General features: G+C 27.9%; 1 long non-coding RNA gene across 1 annotated transcript; it reads right to left on the bottom strand.

The window, feature by feature from the left end:
- Window positions 1–5,218: 5,218 nt before the first annotated feature.
- Window positions 5,219–7,642, bottom strand: LOC107611806 (uncharacterized). Its single transcript, XR_002352270.2, has 4 exons — window positions 7,568–7,642; window positions 6,291–6,855; window positions 5,774–5,850; window positions 5,219–5,690 (listed from the first exon to the last, which is right to left on the bottom strand). It is a non-coding gene; the product is annotated as an uncharacterized LOC107611806 (long non-coding RNA).
- Between the last annotated feature and the right edge of the window lie 2,092 nt (window positions 7,643–9,734).

Raw genomic sequence — 9,734 nt, 5'->3', positions numbered from 1 at the left:
GATATAAATAAAGTCACATCAACATTAAAATAAAAAATACTTATCTAATAAATTTGAAGAGTGAATGATATATTAACAAAAAAATAAAATTAATTTCTTAAAAACGATAGAAAAGCGGCTGAAAGTGCCTGTTCAGCCGATTTTTTATTGGGTTAAAAAATATTTTTATTTTTTTATTTTTAAAATTATAAATTTGATATCAATAAATAAAAATTAATTATAAAAAAATAAAATATTTTAAATTATTTAAGATATGTAAAAAATATAAAATAATTAAATTTAAATTAAAAAAGGTAAAAAGTTATATTATTATTATGTATACTAAAATTAAGATAAAGATTTACTAACATGGTTTACAAATTAGTTATTTATATATTAAATTTATTTATTTTCTCAATCTTATTTTATTTGAAGCAAATTTAAAAATTTATATTCAAAATACTCTTTATTTTTATGTATAATTCGAATAGATAAAAAATATTTTTTTAATCTTATATTAAACATCTTTAATTATTTTTAATTTTATTATTATTTTAAAATTATTAATTTTTATTTTGATTATATCATCTCATCATATTATACACTATCATTTTTTCTTATCATTCTTTTTACATGGATAACTATTAGTATTATCGTCTCACCGTCACTATTATGTTGTCTTGTTTTATTTTTTTCTTGTTTTCTTCTTCTATTAACCACAACCGCAATCAATTACCATAATACCATTATGGCAGCTCTCATTTTTGTTCATCACTTTGTATGTGAAAGACAAATTAAAAATATATAAGAATGAGTTAACAAAATAATTTATGAGAGTTCTTCAGTTTATTATTAATAGGTATATACATGTCAAAAAAATTAAAAAATAAATATCAGATAAAAAAATAATCATTTTTTAAATTAAATTGATGAGAGAAAATTTTGTATGTGAAAGACAGATTAAAAATATATAAGAATGAATACAGTTTGGTAAGTAAACTGAAGAGAAAGGAAAATGAAGGTGAAAGTTATGCGTGAAATTAATATACACAGTAAAATGGTATAAAATTTGCAATTGTAGTAAATGAAAGTGAGGAAAAAATGGAGACGATACAATCACGATATTCAAGGAAGGAGAATGATAGCAACAGTAATAATATAGAAGAGTGCACCTAATGGTGAGAGGAGAAGCACTAAAAATTGAATAATGAGATCAAACTTGGTATAAAGTACTCGCATAAAGAATATACCAAAAATAAAACGATAAGATCCATAAAAAATTATTTATCACCCATAATTATTTTTTTCCTCCTTTCATACATGGCGTCGAAAATCAACATTTGGCCCAGTCATTATCTAGTTCAGAAAATTACAAAAATTCATCTAAATAATTATTACATACAGAGAAGCACATTCAGACTTGGAAAGAGAAGTAAGAAAAATTGAAAACGGATAAAATTAATTAAATGGATAAATTATTGGAATAAAGAATTGAAAAAGATGTTACGGTTTCTACAACTATTAGTGAAATATAGAATGAAAATAAGATAGAAGAACACGTGTTGCTGTTAACGGTGAAAGTTCTCTTATCTAAAGCAACTGACGCATGTACGGGAGAATCTCTATACGAAAATTCCGTATCCACATTATATATTGTTATAGATTTCTGTTACTTGTGCTTGTTCCATTGTTATGCGCTTCCATTTTCAAAATTAAAATATAATTATTAAAAACTAATTGAATTCATAACAAAGAAAATTTAGTTATCGTATTACCGGTATCAAATTGTTGATGGGTGGTAGCTCTGCTCATTTGTCTAATTGTAGTCAATCGGGCTACTCCTATATTTGTAGTTAATCGAGTACCTCTACCTGCGTTTGGCATTGGAGTTGGAATTGGAGTCAGTTGATATGGGAACTTATTTTTCTTGTGGAATCATCTCCCGATAAGTTGCTGTCTTTGTTCTTCGATCATGTTGTCTTCTTCGCCTAGCATATTCTGTTTAAGTAGGTCGACGTTGACGTGATTGTTGATTTTGTGAAGTTTCCACCTAGCATATTCTGTTCAAGTGGATCGACATTGACGTGATTGTTGATTTTGTGAAGTTTCCATTTCTATTTGTCAGAAAGATAGCAAGATGCAGAGAAGCAAAAGGTTTGCGAGACCAAAATTGAGAGTGAAAAAGTATTTAATTCTGTTGGGGTTTCAGTTTTTAAATTGAGTACATAGTGGGAGCAGTTTTTTATTGGAAGTAAATCAGTTTTAAAATATGTCGTGGATTGAAAATGAATCAGTTTAATACTCTGAGATAAATTCTTTTTTTATAAAAAAATAAAAAATTGACGACGTGGTAACAGTTTGTTATATTGAATTCGAAAAGAATAAAAGAAAATTCAAATCTAAATTTATTTGATATTAAATAAAATAAAATTACATAAAACATTATTATTTACCGTATAAATTAAATAAAAAATTAGCAATATTTTTAAATAAATATTTTATATAACAACTGTCAAGCAGAACTCACTGAATAAAAAAAATTGAACATCAAACTCTCATAATTTTTTTGTATATTGTTATTTTGTTATAGTGTAAATAATAGTTTTGGAATTATCTAAATATTTTAATATAAATTATTTAATATTGTCAAATCAAAGCTAAAAAATTTAAGAGATAAAATTTATATTTCTTCTAATGATTATTTTTAAAATTATAAATACACAATAAAAAAATTAGAGTACATTAAAATAGTACCATAATAAAAAATAATTCAAAAGATAAAATTAACAAACTAATGGAATATATATACACAACTAACCAATGCTATCATCATTCAGAATATTATTTGGACCAATTCTAATACTTGAATATCTAAAAATAGATTTTTAACATATAAATAATATTTTTTGAATTTCATAAATCTTTTAATATAAATGATTTAATATTATATGGACAAAAAAAATTAAAAAATAAGATTAATATTTCTTTTAAGAATGATTTTTATCAAAATTATAAATACATAATAAAAATTTAGAGTACATTAAAATAGTACCATAATAAAAAAAATTCAAATATTAAATTAATAGTGTAAATTTTTTAAGTGAACAATTAACAATCATAATATACTGTATTATAGATATATGTAACATAGTATATTAGAAATAATTAAAAGTTTACTAAGTATGAATTAAAGCTTTTAAAAAATAATAATTTATACCCACTAATATTATTACCGTTCTATCTATTACTTAAATTTGGACCAATTTTATTATTATTATGAATATCTGAATATTTAAAAGCAAATCTATTATTGGCATGAGTCTAAATGAGATGAGAAGAGAAAAATAGGTAAGAAGTGACAGGTGAAAATTTACGTCAAGTGGCCAAGTGGAGTGATGAGAATTTTTCAGAGATAACTGACATTAAGTGGAGAAGTTGATTAGAAAGGGTAATACTGGACAAAAATTTTGGACACCAAACCATGTATTGCCATTATATATTGTTATAGATACTAGCTTAATTTTTATATTTTTATTTTTAAAATTATAAATTTGATGGAATAATTTAAAAATTAAAAATAAAAAATATTTAAAAACATTTAAAAATTTTAATATTTATTTAACTTTAAAACGTATAAAATTTATAAATTTGAGTTAAATAATATATTAAAAAAATTATGTGTAACAAAATAAAAATAAATATTTATAAACGTTAATTATAAATTAATTATCTATAAGCATTATTAAGTTTATTTATTTATTTTTTAATAGTATTTAATTTGAAACAAAACATTCGTTATCTTGATGTATAATTTTAATAGATAAAAAATATTTTATTCTTTTAATTTTATATTTAATTTTTTAAATTATTTTTAATTTTATTATTTTTCTCAAAATTATTAATTTGTATTGTCTTTTTTTGCTTTTTCGTTTTTTCTTTTATTTTTTTATTTGATTATAATTAATTATTATCGTTATAGTAACTTTTAATATTTTCTATTACTTTGATTTATGATTTTTTATTCGGTCAACTTTTATGAATTATTAAAATTTTATTTAAAAAATTCTTTTTTTATGTGTCTTTTGAGACTTTAAATTATTTCTACCTTTTAGTATGTTGTTGAACGATATATTGTATGTAATTTTTACATCAATTTTTAATGAAATTAAATTATAAATCAAGTTATTTTATGTGTATTTTTTAAAATTTTAAAAATCGGACTTGATTGACCGATTAATTGGATTAATCGAAAATTTAAAATACTAAAATTATGTGAACTTGAAAAACATTCTTGTACTAGTATTTCTCTCCAATTGTTCCCCAAAACATATAACTAGAATTGCTGAAGTAAAAATTAACTTAAAATTCTATTAAATAAACAACAATACTACTATATGTCAAAATAACATTATTCTTAATTTATTATTTTTTTTTGTTCACATTTACTTTATATGTTGGGATTAGTCTAAGTAAAAATTTTAGGTGGTAGGGACATTGGACAAGTAACAATTGGTTTGTAGATCTTAAAATTTATCAAAAATATTTATGTTGGGAGACTCAACATTCACACATACATTCACTCTGTGATGGTGAACATAATAGAATAATTCTTGTTACAAAACTGGAAAAAAATATTATGCCAACACATGCTACTTATGTTCAAACACCTTCCAACATTTAACAAAAACAAACGAGTAAATACCCATAATCGTCCCTGAGATTCGCGTAAATACTTAATGTAATCCTCAAGATTCCAATTTCTCCATTTTAGTCCTTTAGATAGAGCTCCGAGCACTTAAAGTGGTCCCTAGACATATTTCTGGTGATGAGTCATCACCGGAGCGCTAACGTGGTCTCTGTTTGCCACACTAGAGGGGTCCAACGGCTATCTGAGCTGGTCAATTTCCAATTTGTACCCACGTTGGTCTTTTTCTTTATATCTAACCCTAAATCCCCAAATTTTCGTAAACTTCATCTCATCTTCTTCTCCATCGCTCTCTATCTAACTTTAGAAGCTCTTTAGCAGCATATGTGGTTAAATCCATATTCCGGTGGGATCTGCAAGCATAAAGCAGAGTCCCTTAAGATATCACAAATTTTCCATTTAACCCTTCTATTTATCCTATATTCCATGCCAACTAATCCAAGAACTAAACAGAAACAACAATACTTTTTGAGGGACTAATCCGAATCTGCATTGCAAAAATAAATGTTCCATAAACAACATATTTGTAATAGATTTGAGCTCATTTTCCAAACAATGCCATTATTCTTTTTTGGCCTGCAAGATCCAAATCTGTTTGCAATGGGATCAGAAAATATTTATGGCATGAAAGGGTAAAGAACATCCAATTCAGTAGGGCCTCAAACACACATGACACATCTAATGTTGGCTTGTAACCACACTCAATCGGTCTACCACTTCAAAATACATTCATTTGCAAGCCAACTTTTAAAATTAATTGCAGCTAATCAGAACGGGGTAGAAATTTCAGCACAAGAGAACCTCTTCAATTTCTGATCTTTCTTTCAAGGGAAAATGAAATGATTTTTCAAGATTAATTCGCCGGTAACTGAATCAGGCAATCGTGATTTGAACACACGTGCTATTTCTTTTTTTTCAATGAAAACAAACCTCTTCTTGAAGAAATAACTATAGCTCCAATGACTTCAGCTTAAAAAAGCCCTCACATAAATTTCAGCTTACCAACCTGAGAAAAACAAGTTAATTAGAAAAACTGTGTTAGGTCTAAACAGGGTGAACATTACATTAATAAAAGAATATATTTTTAACCGTAGTTGTTGCTGGCAGCTTCTTTTTCAACGGTTGCTTCTCACCCATGGATGCTCCAACACACTTCAAAGTGATACCTGCATATCCCTATATCAAGTTAATAAAATATCGCAAGTTTAGGATTTTTCAATTTATTTATTTATTTCAAAAAACGATCAAATGCACAATAACTCAATCAGACTACATCCATGTGATGGTAAATTTTTTGTTTATAAATAAATTTTAGCCTCAAGGGTCAGTCTTGGGGTTATGGTAAATTATGAATTCATAATCTGACTACATCCATATGATGTAAAGAAAGCAGTTCCAGAGGAGTATACACAAAAAAAATGTGTTTACAAGAAGCAAGAGACACAATAACTCAATCAGACATGAAAGACATGCTCAAAAAATATTCGGTACATAGTTTTTACTTTTTAGAGAAATTTTGTAGTGTGATCAAATGGTTCAATTTCTAATGTTTATTCAACTGCTCTCCATAGTTTAACGAGAATAATGAACCAAAAATAAAATGTACCAGTACTCTACTTATATTGTTTCCAATAAGATGTAGCTCTTCAATAGCTGTCAATAATTGTCTAAGTCATTCAACCTGCCCAGTTAAACATGAAACATTTAGTGGCTCCTAACAAACATGATGAGAATTTAAGCAGCAAATATAAGTTGAGGAAAGATATAGAAAGGAACATGGGACGAAATCGAGCTTGTCTTTATTCTTGGGGCGCTTTCTAAGGTCGGGAGCAGGGCCTTTGGGGTGCTAGGACGGCGAATGGCAGCACGAAGGCCGTTGGATGTGGAGGGTTGGGCATCGGAGTGGATGTAGGTTTGGAGAGCGTAGAGGAAGAGAATTGGGAGCCTGAAGAATGTGATGAAGAACGCGAGGAAGAGGGAGAGCCAAGGGTGCATGAGTGGGGCTTTGTACAATAACACCAACCGCGAGGGACCAATGTGGGTATAAATTGAAAATGAGCCAGCTCAGCTCCAGCCTGGCAAAACGACGCCACGTCAGCGCTCCGGTGATGACTCATCACCAAAAATATGTCCAGGGACCACTTTGAGTGCTCGAAACTCTATCTGGAAGACTACAATGGGGAAATCGGGATCTTGAGGATTACATTGAGTATTTGCGCGAATCTCAGGGACTACTATGGGTATTTACTCAAAAACAAACCGTAATATTATGTTTGTTCGTTTATTAGTATACAATCATGATTCTATATTTTCAAACATAAATTTAAGCATAGTAATTATTAGTCTTTGTTTGCTACATTACTTGACTCAACCCATTTATTCAAGGGAAGTATAATTCTACTTTAATTTTATATAACAAATACGACCAAAAAAATAATTAAAAGAAGAGCATACAATAGAGACCTTAGCTAAGAAAATATGCATCCTATAAACAATGTCATCTCATCTCATGCATGGTACCACTTGTCTTTATCCAATTATGATTTGTGAAACTTACTTGCTCATGAAATAAGAAACAATTATATTGCGGAAAAAAGAGGAACCATCCGAACTTGAAACACAAGAGATAAATCCACCACAACAATTAAAAAATATCTATCACAATTCAATTTTTCTTTGCTCGTATCAAGTAATTTTGTATAATTTATTTCTGTAAATGACAATCAAAAGAGTTGTTTGCAATATTTTAATGTTCATATCCAAATTAAGGAACATGACATGTTATAATTGACTTCCAATATTGTGCTCTACACAACTTTCTGTAACATGAGAAATATTAAAAGTATATATGTATTTGTATATAAGTTATAAATAGAATCATACTTGTTGCTATATTGGCGCCCCTTCTTTTTGGGACGCTCTTGAAACAGATCTTATCACCTTAACACGAAATGAAGCCTACAAAATTTGAAGCATGGATAATGTAACCAAAATCAAGTGTGCATGAGCATATTATTAGCTCAATGGTTCAGTGTACATTATACAAAATTGACTATTAAAATCAACGGAAAATTACAAAACTTAGATTTAACTACACAAAAATCCTAGTGGGAAATCAAAAACACAATTGCAAACCTTAACCAAATCATTACATACCGAAAATGGAGAATCTAACAGAAAACCAAAAAACAATCTCTCTTCATGGAGACGGAATTCAACAAAGAATTAAAATGATTCAAAACTACTGTAAATTACCCACCTCACAGACACAAATTATGAAAATCCGTGAGAAGAAACCATGGGAAGTCGTTGCCTTCCTTAACATAAATTACCTCATTGATGCTGGATTTGACCACCAATTCGTTACCATCAAAAATCTCTCCCTAACTATGCTCCTTTCCAAGTTCAAACGGAGAAAAGCCAAGAAGGAAAAAATACATTATACACATAAACATAAAGGTATGAAATGGAAACTGAAATGCTTATAAAGTGCATTATCTTCACTAACCGTGTGTGTTATATTTTTTTGTCATGAAAAAATTATAAAATTATAAAACACATTTATATCTTATGAAGATTGATCACCTGATTGGCACCTGTAGTAACCATTACCTAGGACTTGTGCAAATTGTTTACATTTGACAACTACAATCGAAAGCATAGGAGTTAATAGAAAAGGATCACCAATTCTCAGGAATTTCAACTACTAAAAAGCGCTGTAACTTAATGCGCACTTGACCCTTATTGAAAACCAAGTTTCATTCCAAAAACAAGTTCCAACCAGTTAACACACATTTATATGTTGTAAGAAAAAGATAGAGTCTAGAACGATTTTGCTTACCTTTCTAATTAATGCTGCTTGAAGTTAAGGAAGCCCATCATTGTCACTATAACGATTAATAGAAGGTGGGCCCACACAAGTTTTTGTACCTTATCGAATGGCTTCTTTCGGTTGCTGCCACTAAACCACACCCTTAAAAGTTAAAATGTTCAACAACCCCATCACGGATCACACGTTAAACAGAAGTAAGGATTAAATAAGATGTAGAAAATTAATTAAACACCAATTATTCAGAACCTTAACTAAATCTAAAATATCATTAGTAAACTTCAAATGAATAGAAATAAGTAATATATGAAGAATCAAAATTTAATAGCCGTTGGAAGCAAAAAAATTCTGCCTATCGTGAAAAAAACCATAGAGAAATGCAAAAACTTCTTTTCAAAATAGTTAAAGTTTCCACCTTCTCAACAAATTTTTAATGCAGTTGTCCCAAGCTCTTTAATAAGATTAAAGAATACATACGTATATCCCATTTCTTGATACAAAAAAGGTAGCTAAATAAATATGAATATATAACTTGAACTTTAAAGTATAAGACAAACTAACAAAAGTAGAAACAATTTCTAACAGTTCATGCTATAGAAACAATTTCCAACAGTTCATGCTATAGTAGATGTCTTTATACACTTTTTCTTTTTTGCATAGCAGTGATCCCCAAATTAGATTATTTATCGCAAAAAAGAGATATGTTCTCCAAAATATTGGTTACAATACAAAATTATACATCGGTAATAAAAAAAAATTATGGTATAAAAAAAGAACCCCAACTCAAAATCTCGTGTCTTTTTTCTTCCTTTTATTATGAAACCAAAAGAAATCTAACAAAATCTGCATATTTGATCAACTTATAAAATTGATCTTTAAATAAGCATATTTCTTAACCCATTCAGAGCTTGATAATATAGGCAATCATCAATGTCTTCACCAATAGAAAAATTTTAACTATCTAAAAGTTTAGAAGTCTCTAAAGTCTAACAAATATCTAATTTCTAAAAGCAGATTAATATCCTGATTGAAATACTAATAAAATTCTCTGGCAAGTTTGAATTAATCATTTATCACCTATATAATGAGAAGCTCAGATTATTTTTTGACACAATAATAAACTTTAGTAACTTTGATTATATTAGCAATAAACAAAAGATTTTACCCACAAGGCAAAGAATAGTTATTAACAATAGAATTATAAGCATGACATAATGACAG

This window comes from Arachis ipaensis, chromosome B8 (assembly GCF_059453495.1).
Source record: "Arachis ipaensis isolate K30076 ecotype BB chromosome B8, ASM5945349v1, whole genome shotgun sequence".
NCBI classification, from domain to species: Eukaryota; Viridiplantae; Streptophyta; class Magnoliopsida; order Fabales; family Fabaceae; genus Arachis; species Arachis ipaensis.
This window is presented reverse-complemented; position numbering and strand designations above follow the sequence as displayed.